Source organism: Balearica regulorum, chromosome W (assembly GCF_011004875.1).
Source record: "Balearica regulorum gibbericeps isolate bBalReg1 chromosome W, bBalReg1.pri, whole genome shotgun sequence".
Taxonomy (NCBI): Eukaryota; Metazoa; Chordata; class Aves; order Gruiformes; family Gruidae; genus Balearica; species Balearica regulorum.
This window is the reverse complement of record NC_046219.1, coordinates 28,892,427-28,905,600: the sequence shown is the minus strand read 5'-3', so window position 1 is coordinate 28,905,600 and position 13,174 is coordinate 28,892,427. Positions and strand designations below refer to the sequence as shown.

General features: G+C 41.2%; 1 long non-coding RNA gene across 1 annotated transcript in view; it reads left to right on the top strand.

Annotated features, from left to right (window-relative positions):
• LOC142599269 (uncharacterized) overlaps window positions 1-13,174 on the top strand; it is a 543,147-nt gene that overhangs the window by 17,874 nt on the left and 512,099 nt on the right. The window contains exon 2 of the long non-coding RNA XR_012832899.1: window positions 5,543-5,592. This is a non-coding gene — a long non-coding RNA (uncharacterized LOC142599269). The remainder of the gene's footprint in view (window positions 1-5,542; window positions 5,593-13,174) is intronic.

Genomic DNA, 13,174 nt, shown 5'->3' with positions numbered 1-13,174 from the left:
CATTAGGAAGCATTTCTTTACCGAGAGGGTGGTCAAACACTGGAACAGGCTTCCTAAAGAGATGATTGATGCCCCATGGCTGTCAGTGTTTAAGAGGCATTTGGACAATGCCCTTAAGAATATGCTGTAACTTTTGGTCAGCCCTGAAGTGGTCAGGCAGTTGGACTAGATGATCATTGTAGGTCCCTTCCAACTGAAATATTCTATTCTATTCTATTCTATTCTATTCTATTCTATTCTATTCTATTCTATTCTATTCTATTCTATTCTATTCTAAAGTTTCTTCAAAAAATGGAGCAATAAGTGAAGCAAAGATCAGGTATCAAAAGAAGAAGAATATTAACTAGAAGTTTTCCTCCTATATTTATATTTCAAAAAGCATCGGGTAAGCAAAGCATCGTCAAGATGTCTACACATGAAGGAATAAGGTTTGAGGTTTTAAAAGTGCCTATGGAACCTGGCAAGAGAATCTAGAACCAGATCTTCACTATTATATGACAAACTTCATAAACGCATAGCAGATGCACTTTAAAAAAAAAAGTCCAAAAGTTCCCACACAGAGAAGTAACTTCCAACAGGAATTCAGGCTTTCAGATGCTTTGCTGGATGAGGACCAGTATAGTAATATTCTGGGATAAAATCTTAGATGAACTAACATTACTTCTTGGACTATTAAGGAAATCTGATTTTTTTTTTTAGACTTAGGTAAATAAAGAGAGGTGAGGGTTAACATAATTTGTCAAACTAACACTTTGTGTTTAGAAATTTATGAAAAGAATGTGAAACTGCTGATTCTTTATCATTTACAAATGATGACCTTTTTAACTGTTACATATGAATAAGTTTGCTGACTACTCACGGACGGTAAATAATATGACTCAATGGGAAAAAAAAAGATCAAATAATATTCACTAAAAATACTCATACTAGTGCTAAATTAACCGAAGAAATAATAATGCCAATTTTGATTTTTGATGCAATGTTATTTCACTGGAAAATGTGGAATTGTCCAAAATGAACTTTTGCTGAAGTATATGCTTGTGTGAAAAATTTCGTTACAGCAGGTAATTGGATCAAATCAAATCCATCAATGAATTACTGGCCAAAACTATAAAATAACTCCCATCAGAAATAGGTACTAGGTCATAGGTTGTAGAAATCCATGGAGTAACAGAATCATAAAAATGTTGGCTGGAAGGGACTGTTGGATATGGTGGACCTGACTCCAAGTGCCCAGGCTATCTTCTAGTTCACATTTACAAACTTATAGAGCACAACATTCACAAAGGCACAAGAGATGCTATATCACTTTGTGCAATTATTTTGAAGATTTGCTTCTACTACATCACCCAAATACAACAGATCCTTTTAGAATCCAAGAAGATAGATATCTCCGTTTTCTGAGAAACTCAGTTTCTAATTTTACACTACTGGTTTAATTTTCCTTTGCTGTATTTTTTAAATCAGCAAGTGAACCAGTGGATTATGGGATCAAATAACATGACATTTTCAAGCAGAGTACAATTAGAGAAAAAAGACTTCTTGGTTCTGTAGCTCCAATAGTTACTTGATAGCCATGCTTGTTTTTCTTTTAAATAACAAAATGTATGTTTACAAAGGTACAAATCCTAGATTGTATAATTAGTAAATTAATTAACCTTTTAGCAAGGTTAATTACCAAAACCATTTATGCTGATCAAGTAAAGGGGGACAATTCTATCAATCAGCCGTGAAACTGCAATATCATCACAAGAGGTAAGATCAAGTACCAAAGAAAAACAGAATGAAAAGATTTTGACCAGTTAAGACAGAAGACCTGATTGACATGCACCTTTCTTTCCAAAAACATTCTGTAATTCTTATATGTATTACCAGGCAGAATGATTGCCATAGGTTATTTGGAAAGTATTGAACAAAAATTTTTCAATAAAACAAAACATACTGTTATAAATATTTTCTAAAGGTAGGATTTAGATCTCATATGATGTACTATAATTAGTGTTATGTTTCAGCTGTGATTTTCAAACTACAGGTATTTTTCCAGTAATCAAAGTTATTCTGTCTTAATGCATCATAAAGGAATAAGAAAGTACAGTCTAATGGAAACAGAAAGATGACCAGCTGTGAAATCTGTAGCAATTATAATTATAATCAGAGCTAGATTAAAGCACTAGCTACTACAAAATCAGACATTGGGCTTATACGCAGTCAAAGAACAGTCTAAAACCAAGTTGAGCGTAAATAACTTTCAAAGGGACTCACTGCCTACAGTGCAGCACTGACTACATTGGAGCAGTAGATGTTTGATGACAACAATTCTGCTTTAATTTATACACTGTGCAATTTCTTCTCTAATTTAAAATTCAGTAAAACTAAGATGCAGCTTCCTAGAAGCCACCATATTCTACTACAGCTCTATCCCATTTCTTACCAGTCTTCTGTCACATAATAGCATAATAGTGGATTAAAGTAGTAGTAGTGTTCACTAATTTGTAAACACAGGTGCATGTTTCTGAGTATTATACACAAATGTATAAATCTATATATATATAATATGACCATTTCTATATAACAAAATAAAACATATATGTTCTACTATTCCTATTATGATAGAAAGATTTTTTGGTAAACTTTCCCTAAGAATTATGTCTTTATGTAAGGTAAAGAAAGCAAATTCTTCACATTGCAAATTCGTGCCTACAGTCCCAGAATTCTGCCTGACCTCATCAGAGCATGAGGAGAAGAAAATGCATCTACTCATAATTGTTCCCATATACATATACATTTCATTATTTATAAACAAAGAGGAGAATTACCTTACAGAAGAGTTAAACTCAGGAGTATGAATCAGAAATGCAAGCATACTAGGATATTATCATTATTTCTGATTCATATATTATTTACCAAAGAAAATCAAATATAGATTTGATGTAGATGAGAGGAAAGCAGTGGATGTTGTCTAACTTGACTTCAGCAAGGCTTTTGGTACTGTCTCTCATAACATTCTTATAGGCAAGCTTAGGAAGTGTGGGTTGGATGAGTGGTCAGTGAGGTGGATAGAGAACTGGCTGAATGGCATTGCTCAGAGGGTTGTGATAAGCAACGCAGAGACTCGTTGGAGGCCTGTGGCTAGCGATGTGCCCCAGGGGTCAGTACTGGGTCCAGTCTTATTCAACATATTCATCAATGACCTGGATGAAGGGACAGAGTGCATCCTCAGCAAGTTTGCTGATGATAGAAAACTGAGAGGAGTGGCCGACACACCAGAAAGCTGCACTGCCATTCAGCGAGATCTGGATCAGGCTAGAGAAGTGGGCAAAGAGGAACCACGTGAAATTCAACAAGGGCAAGTGTAGAGTCCTGCACCTAGGGAAGAACAACCCCAGGCACCAGTACAGGTTAGGGGTTGACCTGCTGGGAAGCAGCTCTGCAGAGAAGGACCTGGGAGTCCTGGTGGACAACAAGCTCTCCATGAGCCAGCAATGTGCCCTCGTGGCCAAGAAGGCCAACGGTATCCTGGGGTGCATTCAGAAGAGCGTGGCCAGCAGGTCGAGGGAGGTTATCCTCCCCCTCTGCTCTGCCCTGGTGAGGCCACATCTGGAGTACTGTGTCCACTTCTGGGCTCCCCAGTTCAAGACAGACAGGGAACTACTGGAGAGAGTCCAGCGGAGGGCTACGAGGATGATTAGGGGACTGGAGCATCTCTCTTAGGAGGAAAGGCTGAGAGAGCTGGGTCTGTTTAGCCTGGAGAAGAGAAGACTGAGAGGGGATCTGATCAATGCTTATAAATATCTAAAGGGTGGATGTCTAGAGGATAGGGCCAGACTCTTTTCAGTGGTGCCCAGTGACAGGACAAGGGGCAACGGGCACAAACTGGAACACAGGACATTCCATCTGAATATGTGGAAAAGCTTCTTTACTTTGAGGATGACAGAGCACTGGAACAGGTTGCCAGAGAGGTTGTGGCGTCTTCTTCTCTGGAGATATTCAAAACCTGCCTGACATGATCCTGTGTAATCTGCTCTAGGTGATCCTGCTCTAGCGGGGGGGTTGGACTAGATGATCTCTTCCAACCCTACCATTCTGTGAATCTGTGATTCTGTAAAGTTAAATGTAAAAGATAGCAAATCAAATGAAACTTTTTCAATTACAGATTAGACTAAAAATTTAAAAAGCCAAGTTAAGAAATCCCTTGATAGAACAGCTGTTAAGTACACAGCAGAGTTAACATAATTCAGGTTCCTTCTCCAGGCCTCTTTCACTGCAAAAGACATGTTTTGGGTGGACATCTATTTTCCCTGCATACAGTCTTTGCCTTTGGCTGCTGCAACCTGAATAGAAACCCCAGCAATCTTTTCATGGAATATAACACTGACCAGCATATTAACTGGAAAATGCATTATCAGACACACCACATGTTCTTTGATCCTAGATAAAAATTGAGGATTATTTCTACTCTGATTTGATTAAATTGCAAGACATATTCTTTTGTTGTGCTAACATAACTGAATCATCATCCATCAGCTGACAAAATGCTACCATGGCTGACAAGACTTGAATAAAGGATCAAGATTTTTGCCCCATAAAAAGAGGGGTTTTTTTCTAATATATTGGAAAAAAATAATAATACTAATAAAATCTGAATTCTGGTCATTTCACATGTAAGGATGCTCAACGACTGTTTCTTCAAGGAAGTAAGAAGAGGATAATTTACCAGAGTTGTTTATTAGTCAGATCCACACAGGCTCCCAGGGGTTTGTGTTTCAGCCCACAGCACATAGCTCAAACAGAAGTTGTTGATTTTGCTAAATCTAACTGATGCTACCTGGGGGGGGGTGGTCCTTCCAAACATCTGCCATCACAAACAGCAATTTTAGAAGATGACAGAACTCACTAATTAAACCTGGAAATTATATTCAGTCCTAGAAGCAATGAAATGTACTTTGGGTTTCAAAGTGACCTCTACCGATGAGTGGAGGCAGCAAGTGAATGTGTGGAACATATGATTTTTCTCCCATTTTTTTCCCCTTTGTGTTGGGTTGACCCTGGCTGGAGGCCAGGTACCCACCAGAGCCGCTCTATCACTCCCCTTCCTTCACTAGACAGGGGAGAAAAGGTATAACGAAAAGCTTGTGGGTCGAGATAAGGACAGGGAGAGATCACTCACTAGTTATCATCACGAGCAAAACAGACTCAACTTAGAGGAAAATTCATCTAATTTATTACCAAGCAAAACAGGTTAGAGCAATTGGAAATAAAATCAAATCTTAAAACACCTCCCCCCACCCCTCCCTTCTTCCCAGGCTCAACTTCACTCCCGGTTTCTACCTACTTCCCCTTTCAGCAGCACAGGGGATGGGCAATGGGGGTTGTGGTCAGTTGATCACACATTGTTTCTGCCGCTCCTTCCTCCTCAGGGGGAGGACTCCTCACATTCTTCTCCTGCTCCAGTGTTGGGTCCCTCTCACAGGAGACAGTCCTCCACAAACTTCTCCAACATGAGTCCTTCCCACAGGCTACAGTACTTCATGAGCTGCTCCAGTGTGGGTCTCTCCCACAGGGTGCAGACCTTCAGGAGCAAACTGCTCCAGCGTGGGTCCCCCACAGGGTCACAAGTCCTGCCAGCAAACCTGCTCTGGCGTGGGCTCCTCTCTCCACGGGTCCACAGGTGCTGCCAGGATCTTGCTCCAGTATGGGCTTCCCACAGGCCACAGCCTCCTTCAGGTGCCTCCACCTGCTCTGGTGTGGGGTCCTCCAAGGGCTGCAGGTGGAATCTCTAGACCCCCTCATCCTTCCTCCATGGGCTGCAGGGGGACAGCCTGCTTCACCATGGTCTTCACCATGGGCTGCAGGGGGATCTCTGCTCCGATGCCTGGAGCACCTCCTCCCCCTCCCCCTGCACTGACCTTGGTGTCTGCAAAGTTTCTCCCAGAAACTAAGACAGAGCTAAGTTTTCTTTTTTAATACTGCTAATAAGTGCAGCAGACTTGATCAGTATCAGTCTTTTTAACTTATTTACCTTAAAGTAAACATGGAGCTCTTACTTGAATAGTTTAACTCATGATTTTTTTTGTCTTTTGGTAGGCTTTTTTATTCTGTATTATATATTTTTGGATTTGGTTGATTTTGTAAACACCGTCCCTTTGAACTAATCTGTCTCATTTAATGTTTTTCCTTCAGAGCTTCCAAGCCTATAATTTCACAAAGTAACATTTTCAAAATTCTCAGAAGTAAAAATTTCAAAATTGCAATTCCCAGAAATTTCTAGCATAGTTTGCCTAGCATGTTCATCCAAAGCAATTTATACAGAAGGTAGACTTTTAGATTTATATTGTTTTCTTATTAGTTCGTGTTAGACTTGTATTGTTTTCTGACCTACAGTAGATATTTACTTCACTAACACACCAAGTATTGTGATGTGAGTTTGGCCTAAGCTAAAGAGGTCTGGAAGTCATTACTTTGTAGAGCCCAGTAAATCAGCTAAAATAAAGCAGGTTGCTTCACAGATTACTTTTTTCTTCATATATAAAAACTATCCTAACACAACTATTATGACTCATTCGATTGACAGCTTCCTTTCTAAATTATTACAAATAGGTACTTTTCCACATTGTGTATTTAGGAATAGAACTGTATGAAAAACAAATATAGTGGCCTATTTCATTTATCATGTATTTTTTCTTCCAAACTTTTTATAAGAAATAATTGCACTTCAAACTCACCGAATGAGTAAATGTTTCCTAACTGAAGTAAGCACCTAACATTAGCTTATTTCTTCATTTTGTTCATGACCCTCCAGGCTCATATTCTGTATTCTAAGCGTGAAGGTTTTCACAACTCACATTAAGTGAGGATTTTATTTCTTGTCTCTGTAGTTCTCCTAACATTTACTTAAGGGATTTATTTCCCATTTAGTCAAAAAGTGAAAATGTCGTGAGTTAAACCACCTGTCTAGGGAAAGGGGCATTGACAAGGCGATCGGGGAAGAAGGCACAGGCCCTCAGCCTCTGGAGGCGACTCCTGTCAAATGTGAGGGAAAGGTATTCCTTCAGTGAAGATGTCATATGTCGGCCAGGCAAGTGGACCACCATGGACAGAGGTGTCCAGTACCTGAGGGAATTAGATGTGCTGGAGCTGATTAATAATGACCTATAAAACAAGCAGTTATCCAAATATCCAGACGAAGTCAAGTGCATGCGACTCGTGGCGTACGTTTATATGGAGTGCACGATTGTCGTATGCCAACTCATTGGCTGTACTGGCCTGGAAAGACGTAGAGGGGCCAACGGTGAATAAATTGGCTGGCCAATTCTAGCAATATGAAGTCTCTCTTCCTCCCTCATCTTGGCTGTGGAGAAACTGTCCTGGGAGGTCCAATAACTTGAAGAGGATATGTCCTACTCCCAACCTGTACAGACCAGTATCTCAGCTAAAACTGGGTTTACTGGACTGTATGGAATCGATGGCCTGGCACATCAGACCCTAATGAGAATAATGCTCTAGTGGACACCAGTGAACAGTGTACCCTAATGCCTTCAATCTCTGAAGGGGCAGAGCCCATCTATATTTCTGGAGTGACAGGGGAATCCCAACAGCTAACTGTATTGGAAGCTGAAGTAAGCCTAACTGGGAATGAGTGTCAAAAACACCCCATCGTGACTGGTGCAAAGGCTTCATGCATCCTTGGAATACACTTCCTCAGGAGAGGGTATTTCAGGGACCCAAAAGGATACTTGTGGGCTTTTGGTATAGCTGCCTTGAAGTCAGAGGAAATTAAACAGCTGTTTATTTTGCCCAGTGTCTCAGAGGACCCTTCTGTTGTGGGGTTGCTGAGGGTTGAAGAACAACAGGTGACAATCGCTACCACAACAGTGCACTGGTGGCAACACCAAACCAACTGAGACTCCCTGATTCCCATCCATAAGCTGATCTGTAGACTGGAGGGTCAGGGAGTAACCAGCAAGACTTGATCACAATTTAACAGTCCCATATGGCCAGTGCGGAAGTCTAATGGAGAGTGGAGACTGACAGTAGACTATCGTGGCCTGAATGAAGTCATGCTGCCAATGAGCGCTGCCACGCCAGACATGATGGAACTTCAATATGAACTGAAGTCAAAGACTGACAAGTGGTACGCCACGACTGATATTGCTAATGCATTTTTCTTGATCCCTTTGGCAGCATGGTGCAGGCCACGGTTTGCCTTCACTTGGAGGGGTGTCCAGTATACCTGGAATCGACTGCCCCAGGGGTGGAAACACAGCCCCACCATTTGCCATGGCCTGATCCAGACTGCACTGGAAAAGGGTGAAGCCCCAGAGCACCTGCAATACATTGATGACATCATTGTATGGGGCAACTCAGCAGAGGAAGGTTCTGAGAAAGGGAAGAAAATAATCCAAATCCTGCTGCAGGCTGGCTTTGCCATAAAACGAAGTAAGGTGAAGGGACCTGCACAGGAGATCCAATTTTTAGGAATAAAATGGCAAGATGGATGCCATCAGATCCCAAAGGATATTATGAACAAAATAGCAGCCATGTCTCCACTGATTAGCAAAAAGGAGACACAGGCCTTCTTAGGTGCTGTGGGTTTCTGGAAAATGCATATTCCAGATTACAGTTTGATTGTAAGCCCTCTCTACCACGTAACCCGGAAGAAGAATGATTTCAAATGGGGCCCTGAGCAAGGACAAGCCTTTGAAGAAATTCAACAGGAAATAGCCTATTCAGTAGCCCTTGGGCCAGTCCAGGCAGGACCAGATGTAAAAATGTGCTCTACACCGCAGCCAGGGAGAATGGCCCCACCTGGAGTCTCTGGCAGAAAGCACCAGGGGAGACTCGAAATCGACCCCTGGGGTTCTGGAGTCGGGGATACAGAGGATACAAGGCCCGCTACACTCCAACGGAAAAGGAGATATTGGCAGCCTATGAAGGGGTTCGAGATGCTTCAGAGGTGATTGGCACTGAAGCACAGCTCCTCCTGGCACCCTGACTGTTTGTGCTGGGCTGGATGTTCAAAGAGAGGGCTCCTTCTACACATCATGCAACCGATGCTACGTGGAGGAAGTGGGTTGCACTGATCACACAGCGGGCTCGAATAGGAAGCCCCAGTCATCCAGGAATTCTGGAAGTGATCACAGGCTGGCCAGAAGGGAAAGATTTCGGAATGTCACCAGAGGAGGAGGTGACACATGCTGAAGAGGCACCACCATATAATAAACTAACAGAAGATGAGAATCCATGCGCCCTGTTCACCGATGGTCCTGTCGCATCGTGGGAAAGCATCGAAGGTGGAAGGCTGCTGTATGGAGTCCTATATGGCAAGTCAGAGAAGCTGCTGAAGGAGAAGGTGAATCAAGTCACTTTGCAGAGGTGAAAGCCATCCAGCTGGCTCTAGACATTGCTGAAAAAGTGGCCGATGCTCTACCTCTATACTGACACATGGATGGTGGCCAATGCCCTGTGGGGGTGGTTACAGCAGTGGAAGCGGAGCAACTGGCAACACAGAGGCAAATCCATAAGGGCTGCTGCACTGTCGCAAGATATTTCTGCCCGGCTAGAGAAGCTAGTTCTTAAAGTACGTCATGTAGATGCCCACGTACCCAAGAGTCGGGCCACTGAGGAACATCAGAACAACCAGCAGGTGGATCAGGCTGCCAAGATTGAAGTGGCTCAGGTGGATTTGGACTGGCAGCGTAAGGGTGAATTATATATAGCTCACTGGGCCCATGACACCTCAGGCCATCAAGGAAGAGATGCGACATATAGATGGGCCCGTGATTGAGGGGTGGACTTGAGCATGGACGCCATCTCACAGGCCATCCATCAATGTGAAACATGCGCTGAAATCAAACACACTCAATGGTTAAAGCCTTTGTGGTATGGAGGACGATGGCTGAAATAGAAATATGAGGAAGGAGGCCTGGCAGATTGATTATATCACACTCCCACAAACCTGCCAAGGCAAGAGCTATGTACTTACAATCGTGGAAGCAACCACTGGATGGCTGGAAACATACCCTGTGCCCCATGCCACTGCCCAGAACACTATCCTGGGCCTTGAAAAGCAAGTCCTGTGGCAACACAGCACCCCAGAGAGAATTGAGTCGGACAACGGGACTCATTTTCGGAACAACCTCATAGACACCTGGGCCAAAAAGAGCATGGCATTGAGTGGGTGTATCACATCCCCTTTCATGCACCAGCCCCTGGGAAAATCGAAAGGTACAATGGAGTGCTAAAGACTATCCTGAGAGCAATGGGTGGTGGGACCCTCAAACACCGGGACACACATCTAGCAAAGGCCACCTGGTTAGTTAACACTAGGGGATCTTCCAATTGATCTTGCCCTGCCCAATCAAAACTTCCACATACTGTAGAAGCGGATACTGTCCCCATAGTGCATGTAAAGAATATGTTAGGGTTACTCCTGCTTCGGGCAAAGGCAAACGCAAACCCATCCGTGGGATTGCTTTTGCTCAGTGACCTGGGTGCACTTGGCGGGTGATGTGGAAGGATGGGGCAGTTCAATGTTTATCTCAAGAGGATTTTATTTTGGGTGAGAATACCCAATGATTTAAATTGTATGATATTAATAGCTATATAATACTGTATATCATTACTTGTACGGTGACTATATGCCATAACAATGGTATTACAGTATGAATCTCCCAGAGTAATGAAGGATGAACAAACACAACAATAATTGAATCAGAACTGACTTCAGCATGCAACAATCCAACACCATACACCATCTCTCCTACCCTGAAGGACTGTTATGACAGATGGAGCACAGAAGTCATGAACCAAATGAAATCAGTGGACATTTTTAAGGGACGACTTATATACTAAGGAAATTATATCTCTGTTTATATATACCAAAAGACAGGAGAAGTGGTGCTGATTAATTGGAAAATATTGGAATATTTGTGATCTGGGCATTGACATAGATGGTATAGAATAAGGGGTGGATACTGTCCTTGTTTCAGCTGAGATAGAGTTAATTTTCTTCCTAGTAGTTGGTATAGTGCTGTGTTTTGGATTTAAGATGAGAATAATGTTGATAACACACTGATATTTTAATTGTTGTTAAGTAGTATTTACACTGTCAAGGACTTTTCTGCTTCTCATGCCCTGTCAAGTGAGAGAGCTGGAGGTTCACTAGAAGCTGGGAGGGGACACAGTCAGGACAACTGACCCAAACTTGCCAAAGGGATATTCCCTACCATACGACAACATGCTCAGTATATAATCTGGTGGGAGTTGGCTGAGTGGCAGCGGCTGCTGCTCAGGGACTGGCTGGGTATTGGTTGGTTTGTTGTGAGCAATAGTCTTTTATTTGCATCACTTGTTTTTCTTTGGTTTTATTTCTCTCTCTTTTTGTTATTTTACTTTTCATTACTATTTTTAAAATATTATTATTTATTATATTTTATTTCAATTATTAAACTGTTCTTATCTCAACCCACGAGTTTTCTCCCTTTTACCATTCTGATTCTCTCCCCCATCCCATTGAGGGGAAAGAGTGAGTGAGCGGCTGTGTGGTGCTTAGTTGCCAGCTAGGGTTAAAGCACAACACTGGATTACCATGACAATGAGATAAAACGTTCTTGGGACTCTACATACTCAGACAGGAAGAAGTGAACTATCTCAGGTGACTGTAGCAGTCGTCTTGTGCCCTATGCCATTTATCTGTGGATGCATAAATTTCATTAGCATATAACTCAGAAATTTCTAATATATAGCTGAAAAAACCAAAATTTCTGGCAGAATGCAGTTGCTGTGATAACTGCAGATATATTTCACAAGTCTCGATAAAACAGACTTTACATAAACATCAAGCTATAATACACTAGAAGTCTTAAGATTGCTGAGGAAAGCAATGAAAATACATTCATTTTTTACTACCTTTGGGACACGGACAGATGCAGAGAAGTGTAATGTAAATTGCTTATGACCTTCAGGGGTTTTCTCTTAAAAAAAAAAGAAGCTGCAAGTGTGTATTTTTGTCTTAATGTTCCTTAGATATAGGTTTCATTCATATATGGAAATAGAGAACTTCAGCATTGCAGTGGAATAGCCTTAATATTTAAGCTGAGAATTATGATGATGTGTTTTTCAGGAAATTGAAACAGCTTTTACATTTTTACAGAAGAGCTTTTTTGGAGGTGTTGAATTGGAATAAATCACCTATGTTTAATGTAGATTGTCTACAACATTTTGCCTCCCTTAGTAGGAAGTTGTGGGTAGATATATTGCACCATGAAGAAATCAATTCTTTACCCTGCTCACCCTGAAAAAATTATTGGAATAAATTCAGGAATACCTCTGTATTAAAAGATGATTATTTTAACCTAAACTGCCCCATATTAAGAAAATTCTACAACAAAGATTGTACCATTTCTGGGTGAGTTCAGAATACAGAGAAATTAATATCTTCCTGTAAAGGTGCTTTCTTTTTTTCTTGTCAGATTTATCAAGATATATAATTTGGGGATGTTAGTACAAATGTCTTTAATTTCTCTGACATCTGGCCTACCATAGCTAGTCTATGGACATGGAAAGCTGTTTCTTTAAATGTGTGGTGTCAAGATGATTTCTATGGTGATTTTATACAACAGACAGTAAATAAAGGATACTTTTGTCAAATCAAAAATAGGTATTTGAACCTTAGCAGTGCAATTGCTGTTATGTAGCTCCCCCTTTAAAAAATTTTTTTAGGAAGTAAACCAATTAAAATGTGTGCCCTTATACTAGAATTTGCATTCATTTGATATGTTCTTTGAGGAACTAAAAAGACAAACTCCTAAAGTGGGGAAAAAAATAAAATACAAAGGAGTTGGTGTTGCTTCAATTTGACATTATTAAAATTATTCTGACAGTGTTGTAAGTCTAATTCTACAGCCCTTATAAACTGATCCATCTATTCCAGCAGACTTGAGGAGATTCTTGCTAGAAATCAGCATAAATATAAAACCTTGCAATATCTCATTAGAAGAAGCAAATGAAAGATGTACAGAGGGGAAAACTTTAAATAAGATAGATCAGCCTAGCTGTGCTATATTTACAAGCATAAACAAATAATACACCCTCCCTCCCCCCCCGAATGGTTAGGGTCTCCACAAAGAGAAAAGAGTGGACTCTCAACTTAAGACAGAGGTAAGTGCTCTTTTTT